At 43.5% G+C, this 16,056-nt stretch overlaps 1 protein-coding gene across 2 annotated transcripts in view; it reads right to left on the reverse strand.

Moving 5' to 3' along the window:
* Nucleotides 1-16,056, reverse strand: part of CNTLN (centlein) — a 535,970-nt gene that overhangs the window by 75,850 nt on the left and 444,064 nt on the right. The window lies entirely within an intron of this gene.

Here is a 16,056-nt window from a genome sequence, read left to right on the forward strand (position 1 = left end):
ACTCTAGCAGTTGGGCATGCATCTTTATAGAATTAGGGGATAATTTATAGTTTTATATTCAGTGGCACTAGCTATATGTATAGTGCTGCTGAATCAAAGAAGATATGAGAAACCTAAATTAGATGTTTTAAATGATTCCCCAGATGTTTTACTGAATATTGACCTAATACATGTATGTATGTACTATATATATGCATACATATAACTGTTAGTGTGATTTAAGTCTATATTACATTGTACTTCACAAAATGTAGAAAATCATTGAATAAATTAATTATCAATGCCAAGAATCTGTCTACGTGTGGTTTATTTTTTTGCACAAAAAAACATCATCAAAATTCTATTCATTAAGACATCTACGTTGTATTCAGTTCCTGGTGTATGCATCACTAACCATATGTCATCCCTAAACAGTTTGAGTTCAGCTATTTACTTCATTCATTACACTCCACAGAGCCTATTATTCTGTTTACAACCTAATAGATATTCACTGTCACTGTTCAGGTCTCTGATTCAATTTGCCCAAATCCCAGCTGCAAAGTAATCCTGATGGAGATTAACTTAATTTATCACCAATTTCTTCACAGCACTATCAACTGTTTGTGTTTCTTAATAAAAAGCTAGATTTTTTTTAATTTAAAGAGCATCTTGCCTGTTATACATTTCTCTTGTAAATTTTTAGAAGTGTGTGCGTGTGTTTTTTTTTTTTTGTTGGTCGTGACTTTGAATTTTATATTCAACCATGATGCAGCAAGATATGCAACTGCTTCACCATAAGCCACTTTTCTATAATGTAGGGAAGCACTGTTTCCTCTCCCTACTAATTTTCCCTCTGTGAATAGCTTAGGTCTCTGTGTGGCAAACTGCTGCCCTGTAAATATGGTAGGAAAAGACCATGATGTGACATGCATATGTGGGAGTGATTGTTGGTGATGTAATGGAAGGTATATAATCCCCAAAAAAGAGGGGTGAGGGGTCCTGCAGGGGTCAGGTAGGAGTACTTGACTTTGCAGTAAGGGGTTGCTAGGTTGGGGTGTGCTTAGGGCAGGAAAGAGGACTTCTGAAAGGAATCTTCACCCTGCTGGCAAGGCAACAAAGGCTCAAGGCTGGTTCCTGAACCGTACAGCCACAGGTTGGTGTGCTAGGAGTTGCCTGAGACAGAATAGAGTAGTCCACCAAAGAGGACCTGTGGTCACCAGGGTCCTAGGAAGGGAAAAGGAGGAAAGGATTGTATTTTACAGATCCAGAGGAGATAAGAAACTAAAAGGAGGAGAAGAGGAAGAGAAACCAAAATATCAGACTGAAAGAAAACAAAGTAGATTAGCTACTACCTATAGTTAGTGAAAGGCTTTAACCACAATGTCTTTCTACAAGAAAATTTTGTTTTATACTGTTTCCGTTTTATTTCCTTTTTTACACCTTTTATCTGAAGCAATCATGTCCAATAAATTACGTTTGATTCAGAAACTAGCCAGGGACACTGGACTCACTAGAGTGCTTCTTTGGGATAAAATGATTGTGGCTGAGAGGAAAAGAACTTTCCATAGGAACAGGGCAATGACAGGTCACTCTCCACTTGCAGGAGGCCGGAATTTTGCCCCTGTTCCAAACTGCACATGTAGTGTGATGCTCCCCAGTAACCCAGGTTGTCACAATAATCTAGATAATAGCTAGCAAAATAAGTTTTATTTTATGTTATTTTTTAATATTTAAAGATTTACAAATTATTTACATAAGAAATGCAAAATAGAAAGGTTACATACACCAATATCTTTCTCAATCAGAAATAAAAACTGATATAACTACATACCCTCATTAAATCTCAAGTCCACATCACGGAGAGAGTGTAAAAGTATACAAAAAGGAAAAAAAAATAATAGAAACTTACAAAGAAAGACACTTTCAATCATTAGAGCTTCACTAAGTTACAAAATCCTTTATCCTACTTATTCCCTTGACTATGATCTCTTTCCAGATGAGAAGGATCAAAAAATATAAATCTCTTTCCTTGGTGATATATAACACATCTACAGGGAAAAAGGAAGAAAAAACATTGCACCCAAAGCCAAAATCTTGGGTTTTAAATTAAGAAAATGTTTTCTCCTTTGCTGAGTGGAACGTGTTACATCTGGAAAAATTTGTATCACTTGCCCACAAAACTGCACAGGTTTCACTTTTAAATACAATTTCAATATTTTCAATTTATCCAGTTCAGAGGAAAAGGTCACTAATAATGGAGTACGTGAAGAAATAATATCCTGAGAGTCTTCTAAAAATGCTGTTAACTGACCCTTCTCTGTAGAAGGTAGTTTAACCACTTCAGAAGTTACCAGAAGTTACCTTAGGAAGCTAAAAGCACTTTCCACCTAATCTAAATATAACACCTCTTCAAAATACTTTTAAAGAAGAATTTCAGGGGAAATCAAATAAGTCATAGGAAAATTTAGAAATCTTAGTTTTTTTTATACATAAATAATTTTCTATCAAAGCTGAAATTGAAGATTCTAAATTACTGACCTTATCCTGTAAAACAACAAAATTATCTACCACCTGAGTTGAAAAATCACATTACTGTGGTACCTTCACTTGTAAAAGACCCTCAGTTCTAGAAACCACCCACCAAATATCCATCAAAGAAACGTCTCCTTCCACCACAGTCCCAACCGGAATCTCAGCTGACCAATCAAAAACAACCAGTTGCAGCTTCAGCGGGTGTTGAACTGACATCTCCTGGGAAGGATTTTGTTCAGCTTCCCCCTGCAACACTTCGAGCAGATTCAGCTTGAAACCTGCTTGTGGGCAGTAAGGGAGGGTCTTTTTCTTTAGGAGTGGATGTAGTAGCCCTCACAGCTTTCACCTTTGATTTATTCTTCCTCTTCATAATGTAGTATCTCAAGAAAATGCCCAACAGAATGCGACCCACTTCAATCCACTTCAAGGTGCTTCAAAGGGGCCTGCCCCTTTGGTCACACTCCAACGGCCGCACGCCAATGGCCGCGTCCAGAAGATGTACTGAGAGACAGAGGCAGAGTCAGTGATACCATAGGTGAAGTCTCTCCTCCAAACGCCTTCCAAGCCCTGAAGCCTCTCACACAAAACCTTGGCACGTCCAGAAGATGTACCAGGAGAGAGAGGCATAGTCAGTGATGTCACAGTGATGACCCTTATATTAGAAGCATCACCAGGTGTAAATGTCAGCATTTAACTGACTAGATAGGCTCAGATGTATTAATGTAATTTTAGAACAGGGGCCATTCACATGTGGGAAAAATAACTATGAATAGATGTCAAGGGGAAATGGCAAGAGCAAGGAGGACTGCCTTGGGCCAGCCTATAATACTGTTGGGGCCTCCCCATTTAGCATAGGGAATCTAAGCCTGTACCGAAAAAGAAAGACTAGTATTTACTGTTGCCCTGAGGCACATATAAGTACCTGCAGTATGGGGCAGCTGACATCGGGGGCCCTGTGTCTGGGCCTCCTGATGTCAGATTTCCTTGTGATCACCCCCCTGATATCCAATCTCTCCCATCCCCCCCAAGGCATCCATACCCCCCTCCATGGCCATAATCAGTCCAATGCAGCAACCCTCTATTCATACCCCACCAATGCCAGCCCCCACATGTGTGGACAACCATCCACCACGTGTTAACTCCCATCCCAAGGCCCAACCCCCCAAAAGCATCTAAGCTGCCAAGATGTGACCCCCCTTTTGCCAGACCCCCTCTCCATGTGATTCACTCCCCAGTCTAACTGGGGGTTCCTGAGCAGAAACAATGCCCATCACGCCTGCCGCAATGATCGAGTCTCTCAAAATAACTGCTGAGACCTCTAATGGGGAGAGGGGAAGTTGTGTATGGGAGATTGCTGTTATAAGGGTAGTTGTGGCTGTGAAGTGGGGTTACTGGCACATGGGAAGGGGTTACGGTTGCCTTTGGGTGGCCACAATGATGTGGTCTGGACCCTATATAAAGGGAGCAATGGTTTTAGAAAACCTTTCCCATATCTATGGATGGGGATTTCTAGGCTTATTATCCCCATGTGCAGTTTTCTATAATTGCTACTCCCTCACTGCATAGAAGGACTTGTAAAAAAAATGTATGGGAATTCTCCACATCTTGACCTATGAGGTATGAAATCTACTCTCCATATACTATCTAAAATGCACTTGTGTGCTTTTATATGCATGCAGGGTTGGCAATTTTAAAATACTATTTATATAGATAAATGGCTTTTGAAAATTGCCCTCTTTACTTTGAAGCTACAAAATAGTTAACTTCTTTAAAAAAAAAAAGAAAGAAAGAAAAAATGCTATTATTCACCTCGCTGTTTCTCAACAATACTTCTAAAATAATCTGTAAGTTTGAAAAGGCTGGCATGCAGCAATGAAATGGATGGAAAGGAAGGGTGGAAAAGGGCTTGGGCAGCTGACAGTTGAGACTGTATTGGCCTGTGTTTTCTGTATACACCACAATGCTAAAGAGAAGGAGAAAGGACGCTGTAGGCCAAACATAAAAAGTACAGCAGAGGTAGCCAAAGAAATGTTATTCTAATATGTCCTGGCAACATGTGCATTTCTTTGTCTACCTCCACTGTGAATGACCCTGATAGAGTGGGTTGCTTGAAACAGCTGTGTTGTATCATCCTTGAAATAACTGTTATTCTAATATCTCTTTGGAGCAATGTCTTCAAATGCGTTAGTTTTACGCATACCATGAGAATAATGACGATCACTTCTAAGCCAGGGTAGGTGAATATGATCTCAGTCTCTCAAATTTACTGCTAGCACTCACCATAGTTCTTGCATTATAACAAAGAGATGGACATGGGGGAAGCCACTGCTTGCCCCAGGACTGGTAGCATGGAAAGTTTGCTACTAATTGGGTTTCTGCCAGGTACTTGTAATCTGAATTCTCCACTGTTGTAAGCAGGATACTGGGCTAGATGGACCGAGGGCTATGCTTATGTTATGTTTAAGAGAGTTTAATAAGATGTAACATCTATAGGCAAACTAAGTTTTCATCAAAATTCTTTTTAATTAAACCTATGACAATGTGTACATTTCTTTGGCTACTTCTGCTATGCTATTTCTGTATTACAAGTTAGATTCCTGCATAGAGGCTGACCGAAACTGGTGGTTTTCGTTCCAGCTGAAACTGAATCTGCAGCCAAAATCCACAACTTGGTTTCAACTGGAACTGAAGCCAAAACTAAAATGTCGTGCATGTGTCCTCGCACCCCACCCCCAGTGGGAGATGGGTCCCTCTGGGCCGCTACATCTCCCCAACCCCCACCAGAGCATCAGTGGGGCCTTCCTTAACAAGCCCTGGTGATCTGAAATGGATGCTGAAACTTCCCGTGGCTGCCTTGCAAGACTGCCATGGGAGGTCCCAACAGTCATATTAAATCAGCAGTGGCACTGGGCAAGAAAGAGTAGGGTTCTGTCCTGCCCCAAAGAGGTCATTAGACCAACAGAGCTTATTAAGGTAGGCCTGGGGCCTGGTCGGTTGGGCAGCTCAGAGGGAGGTGGAGAATGATTGTGTGTGTGGGGGTGTGTGTGGGGGCAGAGAGTTTCAGTTTCAGTGGAAAATGCACCACTGGACTTTGGGCCGGTTTTGGTGCAGCAACTGAAACTCAATCGGCTTCTACCCCCTTGTCCTCTGGAATTCTGCCAGAAGAGAAAAGTGCAGTCCAAATAGCTGTCATATCCAGGGCCGGTCTTAGCAAGTGCGGGGCCCTATGCAGACCAATTTGGTGGGGCCCCATCCTAGCCCCGCCCCTATCCTAGCCCCGCCCCCGCCCATTGATAAGATTATTCAATTTTTAGAAAATTTTTTATTTATGAAATTTCAAATAAAGACAAATGAAGCTAAACTTGTACAGAAAAACTGATTGAAATAATAAGCACAATGCTATCATGAAACCCCCCCTCCCAAGAAATTATTCAGTTCAAGTCCACAATTAGTAGTTCAAATTCTCATAACCCCGGGGGGGTCAGAGGTGCGGACACACAATCTCTCCACTGCAAAACACTATACACAAACTTGTGCAAAAACACAGTCAGAACCTTACCAAACCATAACAGCACTAACTCCAAGGACAGGACGAGCTACAACCTTATGCATGGAAAGGCAGAACTGTAATTACACCAGGCTCTATAACACCAATACACTACCTTGTGAAAAAAAAAGGGCTGCAAATACTACACGCTAGCAGGATACTGTACCTTGATCACACATGAAAAACACATGACAACAAATATGAAGGCAAAATACTGAATGGAAAGTTACCTCAAGAAGTCAGACTCAGCATGCAGCAATACTAGAAAAATTGAAACTTACATGCAAAATATCACAGATGCACATTTCTAAAAGCTGACATATTCCAATTAATAAATTCTGAATAAAATACTTTTTTTCTACCTTTGTTGTCTGATCATTTAGTTTTTCTATTCGCTTTGGTCCCAGTGTCTTCTGTTTTATGCAGTGTCTTCTTTCCGTTTGATATTTTTTCTGTCACCGTGTCCACCATCCTCCTGTGTCCTTATGTGTTCTGTCTACCATCTGTAGCCCCCTGTCCCTATCCTTTCTCCAGTTTCAGCATCTGCCTTCAAAGTGTTCCGATCCAGCCCTTAAATTCAACAATTTTCCCTCCATCCACATCCAGCATTTCTCCTCTCTCCCCTCCACTCCATTTCCAGCAATTTCTCCTCTCCCTGGGCCCTGCCATCCCATCCAAGTCCATCCTTGGCCCTCTCTGCCCTTCCCTCCTCCATCCACATCCAGCAATTCTCCTCTCTCCCCTCCCCTCCATTTCCAGCAATTTCTCCTCTCCCTGGGCCCTGCCATCCCATCCAAGTCCATCCTTGGCCCTCTCTGCCCTTCCCTCCTCCATCAATTAATAAATAAAATGAAGGTAAATCCCTCCAATTTTTCTGTTTAAACAACAACAATATAAATTTATGGAAAGGAACAGTCAAAACGTCTGCTGGTGATTCAGCTGACCTTATTTAGATTTATGGATGATACAGGTGACGCCTCACGAAGCCCCCGGCTACACAATTTGAAAGCTCACAGGGGCTGGGCTGCTTCATCATAGGCAGTCACCTATATACATTTTTCTTTAATAGTTTTCTTTTCTTTTACTTATTGCTAGTCCTTTACTTATAAATTTTCATTCTACAAAACACTTAGCTCAAATCAAGACGCTGAATTATGACCACGACCAACAGTGGCCAGCGTTTCGTTATCTGCCTCAGGGTCACGCGGTCTGCGTCGATCTTAGCTCCAAGAAACCTCAACTTCAACGAGCTCGTTGAAGTTGAGGTTTCTTGGAGCTAAGATCGACGCAGACCGCGTGACCCTGAGGCAGATAACGAAACGCTGGCCACTGTTGGTCGTGGTCATAATTCAGCGTCTTGATTTGAGCTAAGTGTTTTGTAGAATGAAAATTTATAAGTAAAGGACTAGCAATAAGTAAAAGAAAAGAAAACTATTAAAGAAAAATGTATATAGGTGACTGCCTATGATGAAGCAGCCCAGCCCCTGTGAGCTTTCAAATTGTGTAGCCGGGGGCTTCGTGAGGCGTCACCTGTATCATCCATAAATCTAAATAAGGTCAGCTGAATCACCAGCAGACGTTTTGACTGTTCCTTCCCTCCTCCATCCACATCCAGCAATTCTCCTCTCTCCCCTCCCCTCCCAGCAATTTCTCCTCTCCCTGGGCCCTGCCCTCCCATCTGTTCCTCTCTCCCCTGCCCCCCTCCATTCACCCATGTATCCAGCAATTCCCCTCTCTCCCTGGGCCCTGCCATCCCATCCAAGTCCATCCTTGGCCCTCTCTGCCCTTCCCTCCTCCATCCACATCCAGTAATTGTCCCCTCTCCCTTCCCCTCCATTTCCAGCAATTTCTCCTCTCCCTGGGCCCTGCCCTCCCATCTGTTCCTCTCTCCCCTGCCCCCCTCCATTCACCCATGTATCCAGCAATTCCCCTCTCTCCCTGAGCCCTGCCATCCCATCCATGTCCCTCTTTCCCCTGCCCGCCCTCTTCTCTCCCCCACGATCGATCATCGATCCCATTCCCTTTCCTTTTTTGCTTTTAAATTTACCTCCAGTCCGGCAGCGTCAGTGAAAGCACTCCCAGTAAAAGCGCTTCTCTTCGCTGTGTCCCGCCTTCTTCTGACGTCATGACATCAGAAGAAGGCGGGACACAGCGAAGAGAAGCGCTTTTACTGGCTGGGAGTGTTTTCACTGATGCTGCCGGACTGGAGGTAAATTTAAAAGCAAAAAAGGAAAGGGAATGGGATCGATGATCGATCGTGGGGGAGAGAAGAGGGCGGGCAGTTCGGACAAGCGGCGGCGATCCCCGGGCGGAACTAGGTCAAGGCTGACTGAGCGCGCTGCGTGGGGCCCTATGCGGCCGCCTCGGCCTAAGACCGGCCCTGGTCATCTCCATGGTAAGTTCAGTTCTATCAGTCATTGCAAAAAACTTTTATTCATCAATTGCAAGGGCCATGCAATTCTTCCAGTGCCATGAACAGACCCTGGCACACCTCTGCATCATTCACATGAAGCTGCATACCTGACGATGACTCCCTGTGGCTCTCAATTAAATAATGCTTCAAGAAAAGAAATATTCTTGAGCTATATAGACTTGTCAATTAGGGCCACTGGACGTACGATGAGAGCTCAGATAACAGAACACCACCTTTGCCTTCCTTTTTCCTGATGTAAGTTTTGTGATGAAATGCCAAGCCCCAGCACATATGACCCCACCACTGCCATCTTGGTCTCTCACTGAAGTGGATATGTTTTGACTTAAAATGCCTGGTTTAAGCTGAAACATAAGTCTCAAAAAAATTAAATCACAGTATAGTGACCTCTACTAATCTTGTGGTGTCTAATAAAGTGTTTTTCTTATAAAGAGGAAAAAGCCTCAAACCCAGGCAAATACTCCTTTTATTGAACCCAACTTTAGGGAGTGTTGCCTGATCATCACTGGCTAAAAAACTTCTTATATAGTTCTGTGACCCTCACAACACTTTCAAGAATTTGTAACAGAGTCTGAGGGTTACTTATCTTACTGCCGTTACGCTACTGTGCAGTCTGATATGCAGTCGCAGTCTTCTTAATCCCGTCCACGGCCCGACTTCGGTCCAAGTTTTGCCTCCTGCATCAGGGTCCGTGGGATTACCTTGACTGGTTTGTGACTGTAGACTCTTTCTATAAAAGAATATCTTATTGACACCACTAGTTTATCTAATGCCTCTTCCCCATCATTAGATCCTTTCTTACTTAGGATATGTTGTAATCAGTCAGTCAGACCCTGATGCAGGAGGCGAAACTTGGGCTGTGGATGGGATTAAGAAGACTGTGACTGCATATCAGACTGCACATTAGCGTAACGGCATCTTGTTTCGATAATAGAGTCTGGTACTCCGCTTTACGGGGCCATCATTACAGATGGCCGCCCCCGTTTGATTATGCCCCTCCACGTTACTATGAGCTAGTTAGTGTTTGTCAAAGAGTAGAGTATTCACTTTCTTGTGAAGACTCATGTAATTTGATTCTATACGGATTGAAGTTGGTAGAGAATCCCATTCCGTTATGGCTCTAATGGAGAACATAAAGTTGGTCTGACGTTTAAGTCTTGCGTTATTCTGTGCTGGGTATTTCAGGAGTGCATTGTCATGCAGGCGGGTTGATTTATAGAAGCATTGTGAAAAGAGCTGGGTCAGCACTTCGGAACAATTCCCATGTAGGACTTGGAAGTCTACGCAGATGGATTGGAAGGTGATTTCAGCTTGGACACGTAGCCAGTGCAGATTTCTAAATATCTCTCATCTTATTTTTTAGACTTTAGCATTTGTATATACACATTTCAAAGCATGTTTCTGTTTATATTCATAACTATCAGCTCTTTTCTTAAAGGTACTCAGGCTACCTTTGCTTTTATTGCAACCTTTCTATTGGGGTGCCCCAACTTCCCTGTTTTGATAGTATACTTCAACTGTACATATTCAGAACCATGTGCTCCTGAGGTGTTTGTTTGCTTTCCCTCATGACCTAATTTAAAAGCTGCTCGATCCCATTTTTAAAGGTTAGTATAAACAGCCTGGTTTCACACTGGTTGAGGTAGAGCCAATCTTTCCAGAAAATGCTCCCTTTCTCCAAAATATTATCATCTAGTTCCTAACAAACCTAAAACACTTGTCCCATGCATTTGGAGCTCTGTCTGCCTTTGGGGTCTTGCCTGTGGAGCATGGAACATTTCTGAGTGCTATCCTAGAGGTTCTGGGTTTCCAATTTCTATCTATAATCCTAAGGGCCCTGTTTACTAAGCTGCACTAGAGGTGAGTTAGAGTTTTTAGCGTGCGCTAAGCATTAGCATGCGCTAACCGTATAGATACCCATAATATTCCTATGGGTGTCTACACGGTTAGGGTGCTCAAATTTTTAGCACGTGCTAAAAATGCTAGCACACCTTAGTAAACAGGGCCCTAAATTTGACCTCCAGAACCTCTCTCCTGCATCTTTTCTTGTGTCATTGGTACCAACATGTACCATGATAGCTGGCTCCTTCCCAGTGTTATACAAAATCCTATCTAGGTGATTCATGAGGTCTAACATCTATGCATCAAGAAGACAAGTTATCAAATGATCCTCACATCCACCAGCCACCCAGCTATCTATACTCTTAATGATAAAATAACCAATTACACCAGCTGTCCTAATCCCTCCTTTCTGGGTACGTGCCCCTGCAGAGATATTCTTGGTCTGAGAGTATACTGTTACAAAATCATGTATGTGAAACTTAGTAATCCAGCAGCAAGGGGGAGGGGGAGATCAATCTGGTCTTTTGTACTATCTGCATCTTAATTTATTTGAGTTGTTAGCAATTTAAATTTTCTAGGGGAGCAAGAATGCTCAAACTAATGTAAAGTACATATGGAGGCGTATTTTTAAAGTACTTAGACTTAGAAAGTTACGAGGAGGGGCATTTTCAATATGACATCTAAGTCCGACTTTGGAAGATTTGCACAAAACGTCCAAAATCCGAATAGGAAAGAAGGTCATTTTCAAAAAAGAAAAACGACTATCTTTTTTTTTTTTTTTTGAAAATACTGTTTCGAACAAGTTTTGTGCTTTGGACGTTTCGGTTTTTGGTCCATTTTAGAAAAAACAAATAAGTGCAAAATGTAGAAAATCAAGCCATTGGGATGTAGGAGGAGCCAGCATGTATAACAGACTGGTCCCCCAGATATCTCAGGAGAGCAATGGGGCACCCTAGGGGGCACTTCTGTGCACTTCATAAAAATGCTCCCAGGTACACATCTCACCTTTGCTCCCTTATCTTGTCCCCTGAGCCCTCCAAAACCCACCCCAAACCTACTGCTCCCCACTGTATACCACTACAATAGCCCTTACAGCTGAAGGGGGAACCTATATGTGGGTACAGTAGGGTTTTGGTGACTTTGAGGGCTCACAGTTTCCACCACGTGTGACAGGTAGAGAGAGATAGGGACCCGAGTCCCCCACTCCATAATGCACCAACCACTACAATACTCCAGGGACCTGCATGCTGCTCTAATAGACCTGGCTATAACACCTGAGTCTGTCATAGAAGATGGTAAATCAAATTATTCATATTTTTGAGGGGTGGAAGGGGGTCAGTGACCACTGAGGGGTTATTGGGGGGGGGGGGGGGTCATCCCTGATTGCCTCCAGTGGTCATCTGGTCATTTAGGGCACCTTTTTGTGCCTTAGTCGATATAAAAACAGGCCTAGCTCAAAACGTCTTAGTTTTAGTTTCGTTTTCTTAGGAACGCCCAAATCCCACCCTTGACACGCCCCCTTGAGATTTGGGCGCACTGCAGCTGAACAGCATAAAAAAACATCTGAAAAATAGGTTCCAAAAATACTGATTTGGACGTTTTTGTCAGAAAAATGTCCAAATGCTGCTTTATGCCACTTTTTAGACGTTTTTCTTTTTCGAAAATGAGCCCCAAAGTAACCTTAGGAACCTTTTTGAAAATGAGCCCCTTAATTAGTTTACTTTATGTTAGTTTTATTTACTTATTTGGATGTATTTAACACCCTGTTTAAGGAATTCACTTAAGGCAGTGTACAGCAAGATTAGGAGTTTGTCAATGATCTTCAAATGGGGTTAAAATTAATCTGTTCATAAATTCTTGGTTACTCATTTGCACATGTAAACACTTTATTAACTCTGTTTTTAAAATATTCCCCTGCTAGTGTCTTAAATTTGATGTTGCATATTTGCAGGAAGTGGGTGTATGGTATATGCCTTCTGGTCCTCTGCTACTGGAAAGCATGAAAGGCTGCAGAAGCAAAAACGGCTCGCAGTATCATCTGGGGTCCTCTGCTGGGAGCAGTACACACATGAGCCTTCTGGTCACAGTGTGAAATATTCATGCATGCTTTTCACTAATTTGGGGATCCTTTTACTAAGCTGCGTTAGGCACTAATGCGTGATTAACACATAGCAAAAAAACAAAAACCTATCCTGGGATATGCTAATGTATTCCACGTTAGCTTTGGGATGTTCGTGTGTTAAATATTTTTTGTATCTTCTTGAGGGGTGTGTCAGGGGTGGAGAGTGGGTGATCCTGTGCTAACCAGTTAGTGCATCTAGTACGTGCTAACTGGTTAGCACACGGATAATGCGGGAGCCCTTACCGCCTACAAAATAAGTGGCAGTAAGTGCTCCTGTGGTAATTTTTTAAAATGGCCATGTGCTAATGCAAACAATAGTACATGGCCGTTAATGAAATAAATAGAAAAATTGTGTTTTTTAAGGCTGTGGTAAAAATGGTCTCAGTGCATGTGAAAGACCCATTTAAGGGAATGCTGAGGCCAATTGTTATTGCAGCTTAGCAAAAAGACCCCTTATTTTATAATGGGACACATATACAAAACATCAAAACAAACACCTATTTTATAAGGATACTGAGGTACATATATACAATAGCGTCCCAGAACCAGCCCAATAACATGCAAATGTTGATTCACCTAGAAATCTTCATTTCTAAGAAGCAGGTGTAAATGTGTGCATGCACTCCACAGAGGCAAAAACTCTGTGCGCTAGGATAGTCTTCTACAATAACATCTGTTGTAGGATAGATCCTAAGGGCCCTGTTTACTAAGGCACACTAGCGTTTTTAGCACAAGCTAAAATGTTAGTGCGCCAACTACACGGCTTAGTAATCAGGGCCCTAAGTTTGCATTTGGGCACCAACATTTAGATGCCAAAACTTACATCATATAAAGTACAAGTATCAATGATAGCACCTAACTACTGGCACCTAGGCGCTCACAGAATTGTACAAGGCACCGACCAGTGTTTTGCTAACCGCCACTGGTGTTATTCTTGGAAATTCAATGCTAGGCCGCGTCTGGGCTCGGACATTGAATTTCTGGGTATACAGAACCAGCAAAAACATAGCCAGTTGTCAGGTTCTCAGGTTCAGAGCCCGCGGGGCCGGGCTCTGGAGCAAACGTGAGCCCTTGGGCTGCTGACGAGGAGTGACAGCAGCAGGCAAAACCCACCAACCAACGCTGGGCAAGCACACCGACACCGGCAGGGACTGCAGGCACCGCCTAGCGAGCCGGAACACACGGACTGGAACACGGAACTGGAATTCCCCGGACTGGAGGACACAGGACTGGAACCCCGGACTGGAACACTGGACTGGAATCCCCCGGACAGGAGGACACAGAACTGGAACACTGGACTGGAGCACACAGCTTCACCTGCACTTAGCTACTAAGCCCCCCAGGAGTTGAGCTCCTGGGTTTGAGTAGCCGGCAGGACTTACTGGACGACACAGGGACCAGGACTAGAACAGGCTGTAGCTGAAGTGCGCCTAACTCCTAAACTGACCAAAAGTGTTCCTAAGCCCGGCATCAACCAAAGAGCTCCTAAGCCCTCCACTAACAGCAGTGCTCTTAACAGAAACTAACAGGGGTGCCCCTACGCCCTACACTAACAGAAGTGCAGGGAAGCCACAAGGGAAAAGGAAGGGAAGACAAACGCCAGACCTAACACTGGTGCTTCCTAAGCACCAAGCTGCAGCAGCTAAACATGGGTTCTCACCCCGGTACTTCCTAAGCACCCAGCTACAGCAGTTAAACACAGGTCACGAGGAAAAGCGGGGTGTAATGGTGAGCATTAGGAAACAAGCAGGAAAGCCAAATACCCAAACAACAAAAGGTGCTTCCTAAACACTTACTAACAAGGGTGCTCCCAGCACCAAACTCCAGCACTGCACTAACAGCAGTGCTACACACCATAGCAAAAGGGAAAGCAGAGGAGCCAAAGGGAAAAACAGGGAAGTCAAACACACAAGTCACAAGTGCACACTGCACTAAACTAACCTGGACCTAAAGCAAGTAGCCAGAAGCAAACGTTGCGAAGGCTCTGAAGGAAAGAACACCACTTCCTTATCAAGGCCCTCCCTGATGATGTCACACTCCCTAGACCCAGGCAACAGCACACTGACCCAGAGAGCACACTGAAAACCATAGAGGCCCAACCCACACCAATGCAACACCGTGAAACACTTGAAGCCAGTACACCCAAAGAGAGTTAGAGCAACTCAGACTATACCCACAGCTGCAGTGAAGTGAGACAATTAGCCCCATGCTGGCAGCAGCCAGCACAGAGAGAGAGAGAGAGAGAGAGCTAGCTCAAACAGGACAGAGAAACAGAACAGAAGCCAGCTAAAAAGCTGACCCTCAGGCACAAGGTAAGTTTGAGAGGGGTTCTGACCACGATCATAACACCAGTTAAGTGTGATATTCAGCACTTAACTAGCCATGGTGACTCGCAAAAAGACAGGACTGGCTTTTATGCGGTCCTATTTATGTGGTTACCTTGACCAGTTCACTGCTGACTCTGCCCCCAGAATGCCCTCAAAATAGCCGGTTTCGCATAGGGCACTAACCCATTATTAGCTCCAAACAAGTGATTTAACCGACCAGGAGTAATTTCCGGCTGGTTAAATCGCTTTGAATATCGACCCCTTGGTGCCTTAGTGTGTGTCCCACCCAGACTATGTCCACATAATATCCCCTTTGCAGATAGGCACTAAACACTCATGTACTCACTTATAAAAAGGTGCCTAAGTGCAGTTAGGCATCTAACTGCCTTTTACCACCACCTTTGAGCAACTAACTTCCATCTGAATGTCTAAAGATACATGCCAAACTTGTAACACATTGTATAGAATAAAATATGCAGGGACATTGCAAGTCTGCCCTCTGCTCCGTCCAAACTACATTCCCAGGAATGCCTATGTATGATCCACACATAACAATGCACTGTCTTGTCGGCATGTGTACTTATATGCACATATACTGCTACACTGTTTTTTTTTTTTAAAAAGGTCTTTTTGGCAAGATGGCATCCGAGAGTATAGATGTGCAGGCTGCTACTCCGCTTACTTCTGCAATGCCTAAAAAAATGATGTGGGAAAGTTGGAACCTCAATAGTTTCCGCAACTCTCATGACTCCTCGATTGGTGCAGACTAAGATGGAGTCCTTTGCACCATGACATCGTCCGGGAGTCTGCTGGATGGTTGTGTGGGTGAGGCATCATTCCCCCTGCCTTTGGACAGCAGCATTTTGCTGTATTCCAAGATTAGAAAGCTACCTGGAGACCTAGCCATTGCAGCCATGAAGCTGCCTGATGGTATTACAGTCTCTTCTGTACAGAGCATGGCAAGAACTAATGCTATGGGAGCCATGGCTATGCAAAACAATGGTCAAACAGCTGCTGGTGGTATACTCAATGTTATAGAAGGTGAACATGGGAATAACCAGGCTGCAGAGGATTCGAGTCAGCTGTAGCAGCCCTTGGAAGCATATCCAGAAGTACAGATAGCATTTTCTCCAGTAAGGACCTCTTCACGTTGAGGAGATCTAGAATATTATAGTTGTTCTTAGTCATTCAATTACATTTCAGATGACCACAGATCACAAGAGGATAGATAAAGTTGAACATGTGTGATTCTCAATTAGTGGCAATGCAAAATTCT

The sequence above is a fragment of the Microcaecilia unicolor genome, chromosome 2, assembly GCF_901765095.1.
Source record: "Microcaecilia unicolor chromosome 2, aMicUni1.1, whole genome shotgun sequence".
NCBI lineage: Eukaryota > Metazoa > Chordata > Amphibia > Gymnophiona > Siphonopidae > Microcaecilia > Microcaecilia unicolor.